Here is a 12790-nt window from a genome sequence, read left to right as displayed (position 1 = left end):
TACATAGCCATTCTTTTAATTGATCCTGGTATTACACCTCATTTACTGTCTTTGCTTAGCTTTCTTCTGAATATACTCCAGCCATAGGTAGCACCCTAAGTGTGCAGTTGCACCTCTAATCTAGATAATATTTGACAAGGCATGACAGACATTAATACATTAATATTGTTTCTCTCTCTCTCCCATATATATGTGTGTGTGTGTGTGTGTGTGTGTGTGTGTGTATCTCCACACACATACACACCACATTCTGTACATACATAATACCATAACTGAATGAAACAATTTGAGAACAGGGACTAAATTTAGTTTGTTTAGTAGTTGTTGAAAACAATTAGAATTTAATTTGATGTTTAACTTAATAATATATGCAGAAAAATTATCAACAGATAATTGATCACTAGTCAAAAAGTTATGTTTGCAAGCAAAATATAGTTTCTTAGGAAAACACCAATGAAGATTAATACTGAATGATTTGAAAATAAATGATATATTAAGCCTCTTCTCCAAGAAGTTAAACATATATTATTTAGTTTCTCTGAAAATTTCTCTTTGACTGGCAAAATTGCCCAACTGCTGAACTGCCATATTTCATATGACCATCAACATCAGTACAAACAACCTATGTGAAATTGATGGGGCCAGAAACCTAGGAGACCCTGAACTTGGCACTACTAATTGCCAGCTAGCTATTTTATACTTTGTGTACTCTTCCCTTATCTATATTGGGATCATTATGGTAATTTGTGGCCTCTTAGACTATGATGAAAGTATTGAGAAATTGGTACTTTCAATTAGAGGAGACCTTGTTAGTAAGATGATAAAAGTATCCAAGCACAATTTCAATCTCACTGTCTTTTTTTTAACCTACATTGTGGAGACAGAACTAGAAGTCTTTAATGCACTAACTTTACAAATATTGCCAGAAAAAAATGAGGAGAGGACAAGTGAAGTTTGAATTAAATATGATTACCTACAAGAATAACTGCTTCCTAGCTTCTGATAACATATATTACAATGATATAATTAATAGACTCAAGCCAAAAATTATTTAGATGGACTTTAATAGTAGTCTTTCAAAATGAAAAACATGAAGCTTTAAAAATAATAATAACATTGCCTTTTATTACTAATGCAAAAAAATATAGATATAGAAAGATAAAGGAAAAGTACATTCTAACTAAACTTCACTAGTGAAAGTTGAAAATAAGATTCTGTAAACCTACTAACATGAAAAGTCACACACATCAATAAAATCTCTAAAACATCTGGTGGGTAAAAATCTTGGAGAGGAGGAATGTGTGTGGTAAAAATGTCATTTTAAGCTAGGCATATTGGGTTTTTGGCTCATGACATTTTTGTTAGAAATCTTGGATTGAGTCACAAAAGGAAAGTGGTGGGAAGTATTGCTCTGCAGAATAGAAATGAGCTATAGTTTTGTTTGTTTTATCATATTAATAGTTTCAGGTTAAATCATATTCTAGGTGGGGCTGGGTTCTTCAAACATTCAGTTCAGTTTTGGGGCTCAGTGCCAGAGTAATACAATTAAGAACTGGGGTCAACTTAGTAGACATTGGGTACTCAAGGCAATCCATTTTAAATTTAATGAGTTTTCACACGAGCTGTGCCTGTTGTCCATAGATCTCAGATGATTTGCTTCACATCAGTATTCTGTTCAGAGATAGGGATGATTAGGGAGATGTTTAAAGGGTGTGGCCCTTCTCCTCAATGTTCTTTCGAAGTTCTAACTGCATATCTGATTTCTCAGTGCATGTTGTGAGGCTATTGTGGCAGACATTGCAAGGGAGGCTTCAGGCATGCTCTCCCTTGACATCCATCTTGATAATGGTAATCTGGAGATTAAAATTTACCTTCAAATGTAAGTGGACTGTCAGAATGATCCTATTTCTTCATCTTTTATCTCTCCCTATTTAGGGCCACAGCTAGAGGCTTGTCATTCATCCTCTGAATATTTAATCTAATCTGATGACCATACATGGTATATTCTAACTATGAGTTATGGTTTTGGTTTACAGAAACCAAAGTTGGTTAAGGTTGGAGTTAAGGTGCATATATTCCATACACATATATCTAATGTGTGTGTGTGTGTGTGTGTGTGTGTATATTTATATATATATATATTTATACATATACATATACAAACATATATGTCTATAAAGTTTAAGGCTTATTTTCTCAGCAGTATACAATATACTTCCTGATTAATTTTCTTATCTGTTTTAATTACTAATCCATATAATGATCTCAGGCATCCTCTAAACATTTTTATTCTATGAGAATGTAGTTCTTTTATATTAAATATATCAACATTTCTCTTCCATTTTCTTTGGGGTCACTTGGATTACTGCAAGTTCATAGAGACCGTGCTGTTCCATGAAACCATGTCTATGAATTAGAATAATCAGATCACAGGCTGCTCGTATGTCTGCTTCTGGATATTCTCCTATGTTTTCCACATTGAAAATTAGGTCAGGAGTGAAGGAATAGATGTCTTTCCTAATTTTGATGACATAAGCTTCTTTTCCTCTTGTCTCCAGCAAAACCATTCATGGTTGTTCTATTTTCAGTAGCATAGCAGAATTGAAAAGATCAAGATGACATTAAATAAACAATCTAAAGCTATTTTCTGTGGGTAAGTGAATCAAACACGTCATAAGGTCCATAAAGGAAATCTGACCTGCATAGAGATAGTCAATCAGATCCAAACAAAGATTGGAACTTGAAACTGTCATAGTTTGAGTCAAAAAGTTGTGTTGTCTTGAGCAATATCTAGTAATTTGGATGTTTTCCCCATGAGGACTGGTTCAGTGAGGGGATTTGTCATGTGCTGAAATGACTGAACCTTGGGTGAAAACTAAGATAGCAAAGTCAGATTAGAGAGCTGATCTCATGATTTGATTTGGGAAATCACCAAACATGCTTCTTTAATTTCTTTCCTACCATTAGATGCCCATGAGGTAAAAAAGTATTATCTTGAATACTTTTTTCCAGTTCATAAGTCATCTAGGAAAATGTACTTTAATAGGGTTCATTAATACTTTATATGATGACTCTTCACAAAGTATTACAGTTGTGGACAAGGGGAAAGACATACTCAGATGGGGCATTGTTTCTTGTGTTTGGGGGATTACAGGACTGTAAGGAAGACATGCAAAAACTAGTTATCCTTTTTTTTTCCACTTGAGAGAGGTAGGCTAAATGACTCTCCAAGGTCCACCACAACTAGGAAAGTGTTAAGTATCTGAGACCAGATTTGAACTCAGATACTCCACAACTTCAAGGGCTGGTGCTCTATCCACTGCTCTAACTACCTACATCACTTTTTAAATGGATTTTTTGCCATTTACATGTATTGGGAAGAATGAGCCTGACTCATTCCCAGAGCCAACAACCTTGACATGTCTAATGCCATCATCCAACAAACATTTATTAATCAATTCCCATTTGTACTATTCATTGAGAAAAGGGAAAATTCACTTTCAATATGATTTTTACTAAAGGCAGAGACACGAACATTCACATTTATTCTTGCTTTCTTTGTAACTTTGAACCTGACTGTTATTTCATTAGTATCAGGAACTTAATAGGGAAGCTCTTTATCAAGAATGTCATAACCTGCTCTGCAAGTTATATTGTTTTAAGGGAAGTTGTTTGAGGGTATTGAATTTAAGTGATTTACTCAAGAATTAATTTTGTGAAGGAAGACTTGAACTCAAGACCAACTAACTCCAAATTTGTTTTCACTACAGCATACTACTCAAATAGGAAAAATTAATTATTTTCTTTGCCTCAATTTCATATATGTAAAATTATGGGTTAAACTTTTTTTGTTAAAGTGTCTTGAAAACTTTAATGCTTTAGTCCTGGACTTCTTTAATATACAATATTACATGATAAGTGTATTAAAAGGGTTCATATCAGATCAAGGGAAGTTGTCCTGTCAAGGGTCTTAATCTTTTTTCCGATTTTTTTTTGGATGCTGCTACCTACCGAAATTATGAATGAAGGTCTTAAGACCTTAAGGTTAAAGGTCACTAAATGTATATCTCCTCAGTCTCCTCAGAAAGGCAACACCAAGTCCTTATAGAAGAAAACATCTATGAGGATCACTGGATTTCTCTGTGAAATTGAACTACATGGAGAAAACACATAAAATAGCCAAGCTTGTGGGTAAGTAATATAGAAATTCTCTAAGCCCTTCAGAAAGAATTGTGTTAAGATGTGGAGCAGCTGTTAGAATCTGCTCACCTGGATTCCTCCTACTTTTCAGGCATTCCAAGATTTTGCATCTCTACAGTGTCAGGAAGGGATCCATTTAGATACAAGATAAAGCCCAATAAAATGGCCAAAATAGATCCATGGAAATCCCTCAAAATTTTGCTATCTTTAAGTTTGATGGTAACACAGAATTATACCAAGCTTTATTCCAGAGCTGCAGATATTGACTAAACTGATCTTTAATGAGTAAAATCTTGCTTTGAATAAAGCAGCAAGAGGAAGAAAACAATGTTTCTTCATACTTTACTTCTTTTTTTCTATCACACTTATGGGGACTCGGGGGCATTAGGACTATTTTGTTTTAGTGCACAGTTAAGAGATTTTAGATGAATTTTTCTGTAGAGAAATAGGACTGATAATTAAATATGGGGGGAGGAAAGACATTTTGTTGGCAGAGGATAAGAGGACCCAATGGGTCAACCACTGTTAGTTTTCTCATCTCTCTTCATGTAGGCAATTAAGAGGCAAAACCCAAGGACCAGGGCAAGATTGAATTAGAACATACTGTTGGCCATTCACCCTCTTTCACATGATCCAAGCACAGAAAGAGAACCCCCAAGCCTTTGAGGACTACAAAGAAGTTTGTGAACATTAAAGGATTTAATGAAGAAAAAATCAACATTCCCATACAAGCTGGTAATAAGAATGGAATTGATCCCCCTTTCCTATGTCCTGTTCCTTTATTCCCTGAATTTTAATCTCCTTCTTTCCCTGTTTTTTTTTTTTTTTTTTGTTGTTGTTATTCCTTCTTAGAAGCTATTATACACTAACTTCTTAGGAAACCTTGTATAATTGTTTGAATTCCATGGTAGGAAGTGATTTTGTAAGTCTACTCAAATATATACTTTGTTTCTACAGAGGCTTACCCCAAGAACAGGCTTAAAGTAAGTACTATTTAAAGACTTCTAGAAAATCTTCTAGAATAATCTAAAATCCTACACTTCATCTGGGATTTAAACATCTATTTGGACAGTTCAACTATAGGGTGAATTCTAAAATCGTGTCAGAGGGATTACCTTTTTTTTTTTTTTTTTTTTTTTTTTTTTTACTTATTTCAAATAGATTTCAGGTTCCTTAGTATCTTGTCTTCTGAACATAAGAAATGTTTTTGTACATTAGAAAATGTCTTCACATTATGACACACACACACATTTTAGGCTACTCTCTTGAAATAATGCTAAAATGCATTCCTTAAATCCTCCTTTGTTTCAATCCAAGGAACTCATTACTGACTTTCCCTTTGATGTTTCTAGGAGATGATTTCCTTTACAACCTCAGAATCAATGCTATCCAGAAATCCAATTATATCTTTAAATCAGTCTGTTCCTTGTGTCCAAACTGCTGCATACACTCCCTTTAGTCCTTAACCTTTTTCCCTCAATTTTTACTATTTTCTTCCAATGCAAAATAAATAAATATATAAGTAATTTATTTTTGTTTAATCTCTTTCTTTTTTTGAGATTTTCTTGGGATCAATGAATTTTAAGTGGGTGACAACTAGATCGGATACACTTGATTAGGAATCTGGATCTTGAATTTCCAAAGGATGAGAGGAACTCATATCTTCTTTAAGATGCAGTTAAACATTTCTTAGGTACAATACTCAAATAGCTGGCTGAAAAATGAAAAGTAATTCATCTTCTCTTTGTAATATTAAGCATACCATTAGTACATGGCTGACTATTTCATAGCCCCAAAGTTGAGCACTTGAGGAAACCCCTTAGTAATGGCGGATCAGCTAAGTTTCACAATAGATTTACAAGCATAATTATCCCAAATAATAAGCTACCCAAATCAGGAGGATATGTTTACTTATATTTCAATTTCTTCTTTATTGCTCTCTAGGAAGCTCCCTATAACATTCCATTTTCATTCTCAACTGAATTTTTATTTTGCTATTCATGCTGTTTCCCTAGAATTCACTGCATTATTCCATTCCTAACCCCAAAATTGTGGTTTCTTTTTTTTTTTAGCAACTCTTCCTCCCTCTCCCTATCAATAACATGTCTTGCTTTTTGTATTTGACTCAGCTCAATTTTGTAATAAACAAGGCATTCCTTACAGTCTCATTTTCTTATGACTTTTTAAAATGCTCATTCTTCTTGTATTAGAAGCTTTTACATTGTTGATCACCTTCTTCTTCTGGGTTTTCCTCCTACTTCTTAACTGCTTAGCCTCAGTCTTCTTTGCTATATCTTCAACAATATCACATCACTTAGCTCGAGTATTCTTAAAGGTTCTCTTCTAGTTTATGTTCGTTTTTTAGTTTTATATTACTTCTCTTGGTGAAATCATCAGTTCCCATAGTTTTGATTATCTCTATCTAGGATTGAGCCTGCATGACTGGGAGAATTGTAGCACTGAAGAAAGGGTATCTATTCATGTGGTATAGGAGTGAAGAAGAAGGGAGTTGAGATGGAGAGAAAGATTGTGGGCCAGGCACTGAACTCATTGAGGAGTGTTTCTTGAGGAAAATGTTTTATGGATTCTTAGATAATAACTAATGGAAGATTGAATGGTAAACATGGATTGGATGAACTGCAAAGGAATTGAGGTTACAGCATCGTAGAGTGTGGTGGTCTTCCTGGAGGCAGCCTTAGTCTCAGTTGAAATAAATAATTACTCCAAAGTCACAGTCAGTTGGTAAAAATGCAAACGTTTATTTCTCCTTCCACATTAGCCCTGTTAGTTGAGGCTTATCTCTCTGCCTGGCTCCAAGATATCTTGCAGCTTTGTCCTTGGCTTCTGCCTTTGCTTTCTTCAGCCTCCAGCCAGCACCAAGTTGGAAGATACGATGAATCTCTCTGTACCTCCAGTCAGTTCCACCAGAAGAAGTAAGTTCAAGCTTCAAAAGCTCCCTATATTTTTTCCTGTCATCTTAGCCAATCTGACAGGTGTGTAGTGGTATCTTAGAGTTGTCTTAATTTGCATTTCTCTGATTAATAATGACTTGGAGCATCTTTTCATATGACTAGAAATAGTTTCAATTTCTTCATCTGAGAATTGCCATTCATATCCTTTGACCATTTTCAATTGGAGCATGGCTTGATTTTTTATAAATTAGAGTTAATTCTCTATATATTTTGGAAATGAGGCCTTTATCAGAACCTTTGACTGTAAAAATATTTTCCCAGTTTATTGCTTCCCTTCTAAAATCAAATCATTTCTAATGGAGCAGTAATGAACTGAACTAGCTATGCCCAGAAAAAGAACTCTGGGAGATGACTAAAAACCATTACATTGAATTCTAATCCTATATTTATGCACACCTGATTTTTGATTTCCTTCACAAGCTAATTGTACAATATTTCAGAGTCTGATTCTTTTGTACAGCAAAATAACATTTTGTCATGTATACTTATTGTTATCTAATTTATATTTAATATATTTAAATCTATAGTCATCCTGCCATCTAGGGAGGGAGTGGGGGTAAGAGGTGAAAATTGGAACAAGAGGTTTGGCAATTGTTAATGCTGTAAAGTTACCCATGTATATATCCTGTAAATAAAAGGCTATTAAATTAAAAAAAAAAAAAAAAAGCTCCCTATATTTATGTGATCTCCCAAAGGTTAACTCCACCTTCTGGAGGGAGAGGGATTCTGGGTTATCTCCCAGAGTGCTCTCTGGTCCTAAGAACTACAAGGGAGGTGTGAATTCAGACTAAGCCCTACACGTGTGAACTCCATTGAGTACTTAGATACTTATGAGCTCTCTAAAGTTGTGAACACAAGCATTGTTTCCATCAGTTATATTTAGTACCTAGTTCAAGTTCTGGCCCAAAATAACTCTTTCTAAGATTAAATCAATTCCAATGGCTTAACACTTTGTAAAAATTCCAACAGTAGAGGTAGAGGGAGATCCTTGAAGTAGCAATAAGAAACAAAGATTATTCCAACTCTCCCATCTGAATTAGTGAGTCAGGGGCTATGAGCAAAAAAGTAAATGGCGCTGCTATTGTATCATTGCCTTTGCTAAGTTGTTTTTATTCTATAAATTATTCTTCTGAATCCTTTCATATCTTAGCATTATTTCATACAATTCTTTCCAGATTCCCCCAAACTGTCACTTTCATCTGGTGCTCAATGGAAGGGTGTTTTTCCTTTTCTGTCAGGAGGCAAGGAGATCACCTGATGAAACGGTGTTCTCTCTCCTTATCCCAAAGGTGGGAAATTGATGGCATATCTCCTCTTCCCATGGGAGGCTGGAAATCAGGAATGATGACAGAATGAATACCTCTCCCTTCACCCAAAAAGTAAGAAAACAGGACTATAGAATGACATTCCTTATCATTCTGCAGAAGTCTGTTGACCAGGCAAGAAACCTGGTATGATGGAACATAGTTTCTTCTCTTCCCCATAGAAGCTGATGACCAGTGCAATAGATTATCACCCCCTCCTCTCACCAGAAAGGAAAGAAAGTAGTGGGATGAAATGATATCTTCTCCCCTTTCTAAAAGCCAAGGAAGGAAACTTATTTATTTATTTATCTATTAATGAATCAATTCATTTATATGTTTGTTTGTTTATTTATTTATATTTTTATTTTTTATTATATCTTTTTATTTACAAGATACATGCATGGACAATTTTTCAGCACTGACAATTGTAAAATCTTTTGTTTCAATTTTCCTCCCTTCCCCTCACCCCCTCCCCAAGATGGCAGATAGACCAATACATGTTAGATATGTTAAAGTATATGTTATATACAATATATGCATACATGTCCATACAGTTATTTTGCTGCACAAGAAGAATTGGACTTTGAAATAATGTATAATTAACCTGTGAAGGAAATAAAAAAATGCAGGCAGACAAAAGATAGAGGGATTGGGAATGCTATGTAGTGGTTCATTTTCCTCAATTGAGAACTGGATCAGGAGCAAGGTGAAGCCACCTTTCAAAATTTTTGATGACATTACTTCTTATCTCCAGCAAAACTATTCCTATATGTTCTGTTTCTCAGGGAGAATGGCAAGTGCAAAGAAATTAAAGTGATAATGGAGAAAACATAACATTCCAATGAATACATCATACGTAAGTAACCCCAGTGCCACATTAAAGGCACTGTATTAAGGAATCACAGATCTCAGAGATGATTTGAACTGTAGCCCTAATGTCCAAAGTCTGAGTCTGCTTGACAGCACTTGGGCAGTTTTTCCCATGACATGGACTGAATTAGTCTGTCTTCCTGTAGACGTGATTGACCATATTTCTGGGCCCAACTTAGCTCAGGGTGGCAAAGGCAGGTTAGGCAGCTACCCTTAACTTTTGTATTGGGAAACCATAAGAACACATCCTTAGCCTCTATCCCTGGCTCTGAAATATTCACCACTAGATGTTCTTTAAGTAAAAACATTTTCTCATGGAGGCTAGTCTAAGGATTCCCATGTGTAATTAGGACATACAGGAGACAAAAGGGTACATTAACATTTTGATAATAAGAACATGAGGAGTGCTTCTTAGAGGGATGGGTAAGGGTGGGGTACCACAGCAGAGATGGGTGTCTGGGACTGTGGAATTAGGAGGTGGAACAGATGCCAAGAATAAAATTAAACTGTCTCAGAATGCTGTTGATGGTGAAGATGGAAGAATCCATTTATATATTGAACAGAGTAGATCATGAAGCATGTCCTAAAGACCAGACATTGCCCTCATTCAAATGTATTAGTTAACTTTAATATTCAGAGAATTGTGCTGTTCAATGAATAAGGAGCAAAATTCAAATAAGACTTCACTCCTGTTTAAGGCACAAGCAGATTGGATCTGACCTATGATTTAACTGGCATCAGGAATTTTCAGTGAGTGAACTCTCTGTATCAATGAAGATCAGCAGAGTCTTAGAGAGTTACCTGGGTCCCTGAGAGGTTAAGTGAATTGCTCAGAGTGAGAACAAGGTTTTGAACTCAGATCTAACCAAGGTTAGGTCTCTATCTATTACTTTATCTCTGACTCAATTAATTAACCTTATTGAATGTCTGCTTCCTTATCTTTAACATGAGGAATTAGATTAAATGTTTTTAAGGTTCTTGAAAATTCAAAGTCATTGCATCCTGTGGTCTTATAACAGACAATATTACATGATAATTTCAATGGCAAGTTGGAAAACAAAATGCTATATATATGGTTGAAGGGGAACCTGTCATAACAATTCTCTTTTGTGATCCTTGGAAGCTGGCTATTTAGAAAAACACCAAATCTAAAGCTTGCCTCAGTCTCTTCCCAAAAGGTATTTTCTAAGAAGATTAAGAACGCTGAAACTATATTTCCCACTGCTTCTCCACAGAGGGGAACTTCCAGCATATACACAAAGTGCGTGTAACCCAGACCTCCGTGCCAAATAATTGGATTTTTGAGTGTGAAGGCCACTTCCATGGGGAACAGTTCAACATGGTTAAACTTTTGGGTAAGTACCACGTAATTCTGTGCATCCCACCAAGAAAAAAGTATCAAAATATGGGGCAGCTACTGGAACCTGCCCATGTTGATTCCTCCAAAGAGGGGGTGGGGAGAATTTCTCCCTTCTCCTCCATTTTGAATTTGAAACAAATCAAAATCCAGAAAAGAGGCTAGAGGATTCCATGAATTATTTCAAAGATTTTGTCTGCTGCATGTTGAAGGTATCATAAGTCTTATTAAGTAACAAATTTCCTAGTTGCAGCTACTGACTCAATTTGTCTCCAATGAGACAATATGAGGGAAATCCTGATTTGAACAAAATAGGAGAAGGAGGGAGAAGGCAAACATGCATAAGTGCTTTCCTTCCTTATCCTTTTTGTCACCCCTTTTCTGGAAATTTTAGGGCATTAGGACCTTTCTAAAAATGCAAGTGTGAGAGATTTATATAGGCATTTTCCATAAAGATGATGATGGGGAGCATTGGAGGTAGGGAATTAGTTGGCAGAATATTAAAAAATGTTTATATTTCCCATAAATTCTCTTCTGTTCTTTCTTTATGCTGTCAATTCAACTTATTAAACCAGAGACTTTTACAATAGAAGGTGTATCTTGCAGAAATAAGGATCAGAGAAGTGTCTAGTGAGAACTATAATTTATTTAGCCTGGTCTCTCCCTGTAGGTCCAAACACAGAAGTGGACCCTAAAGCTATGGAAGACTATCAGGAGATAGCAAAAGAGAGAAGCTATGATGAAAGTAAAATCATTTTCCCTAAGCAAGAAGGTAACAGCAATGGAGTTTTGACTCTATCCTCCCTTGTCCCTTAATCTTTTGTTCGTACCCACTCCCTTCCCCTTCCATTCTAGTTATTTCCTCTCCTTAGTAGCTGTTCTATCCTAACTTCTTAGCAGACCATATCTAATTGCTTAAACCATTGTTCAGCTGGGGAGCTTTGTGGTAGCAAGTGCTTTTGGCAAGGAAATGCATTCACACATGTCTTTGTTTCTGCAGACGCCTGTGTCCCAGAACATGATTAAGGTAGGTGATCCTTAAAGTCTTCTAAGAGCATGTTCCAGAATAACTTAGATCAAACAATTACTGAATTAGACCAAATTTGTGTTCAGAAATAAGACATGAGAAGTCTAGTGGAATTAGTCACATTACACCTAGATCTTGAGGCAAAGACAGAAGCGGACTAATTAAAAGAATATCAAAATAAAAAAAAGCTATGATAAAGTAAAATTCAGTTTTCCTTGAAAAGGCAGTAATAGCAATGCTTTTTGACTTACCTTTGTACCCTAATTGTCTGTACCACTCCATGAAATTCACCATTTCATTTACTTATGTAATTCTCACTAGACTGTATTCTTATCCTAATTTTTCAGACATACAAATTGCTAACCATCTTCAGGAGCTTTGATATCAGCAAAGTGCCATTTTTTCCAGAATGATCAACAATCCTTTATCTGATTTCTCAAGCCATCCCAGAACATATCTAATATGTGATTCTTTAACTTAACATGCTTCAGCAATAATTAGATCTGAAACAATTACAAATTGTGTCCTTGGTCTGGCTACTTCTATTTAGTAAATTTCAAATAATTAGGATGAATGACATTTAAAAAGTAATAAAACTAGAAAGCTACATTTACATCCTTAGATTGCCATGAAACCTAGATTTCAAAGCCTTTCTAGAAACCTTATGTTCTAATAGGACTGTAGCCATAAATTCTATTAATCGCTTATCAATCTCTAGATCATTGCACTAAACTAGTTCAACACTTAGAGTCTATTCTAGATTGAACAAACTCTATGGCATCTAGCAATTGGAATAGAAATCCCATTCATCTATTCCTAGATGCAAACCCATATAATCTGATTCTATTCACACTCCTGATTAATTTCATCTAAGACTAAATTGAATACAATAGACCAAGTCACTCTTTGCAGATAGACAAATGAAGAAGAAGTGGTACAACTAGAATTTCAATTCATCTTGTACCTCAGCTTAGATCAGAAAGATAAACCTGACTTATCCGAAGGTTGATTCTGAGAGTTCTAAGTGATGTTCATCAAGTTCTATGTAATTCAGAACTAG

General features: G+C 35.3%; 1 long non-coding RNA gene across 3 annotated transcripts; it reads left to right on the top strand.

Moving 5' to 3' along the window:
• The first annotated feature begins 7095 nt into the window (after positions 1 to 7095).
• LOC116421800 lies at positions 7096 to 11731 on the top strand. 3 transcript variants are annotated; one of them, XR_004232338.1, is made up of 5 exons: positions 7096 to 7133; positions 9262 to 9332; positions 10582 to 10701; positions 11374 to 11475; positions 11704 to 11731. It is a non-coding gene; the product is annotated as an uncharacterized LOC116421800 (long non-coding RNA). The 3 variants fall into 3 exon arrangements; XR_004232340.1 differs by lacking the exons at positions 7096 to 7133; positions 9262 to 9332 and adding an exon at positions 9920 to 10096; XR_004232339.1 differs by lacking the exons at positions 7096 to 7133; positions 9262 to 9332 and adding an exon at positions 10176 to 10216.
• The last annotated feature ends 1059 nt before the right edge of the window (positions 11732 to 12790 follow it).

Source organism: Sarcophilus harrisii, chromosome 2 (genome assembly GCF_902635505.1).
Source record: "Sarcophilus harrisii chromosome 2, mSarHar1.11, whole genome shotgun sequence".
In the NCBI taxonomy this organism is placed as follows: Eukaryota; Metazoa; Chordata; class Mammalia; order Dasyuromorphia; family Dasyuridae; genus Sarcophilus; species Sarcophilus harrisii.
This window is presented reverse-complemented; position numbering and strand designations above follow the sequence as displayed.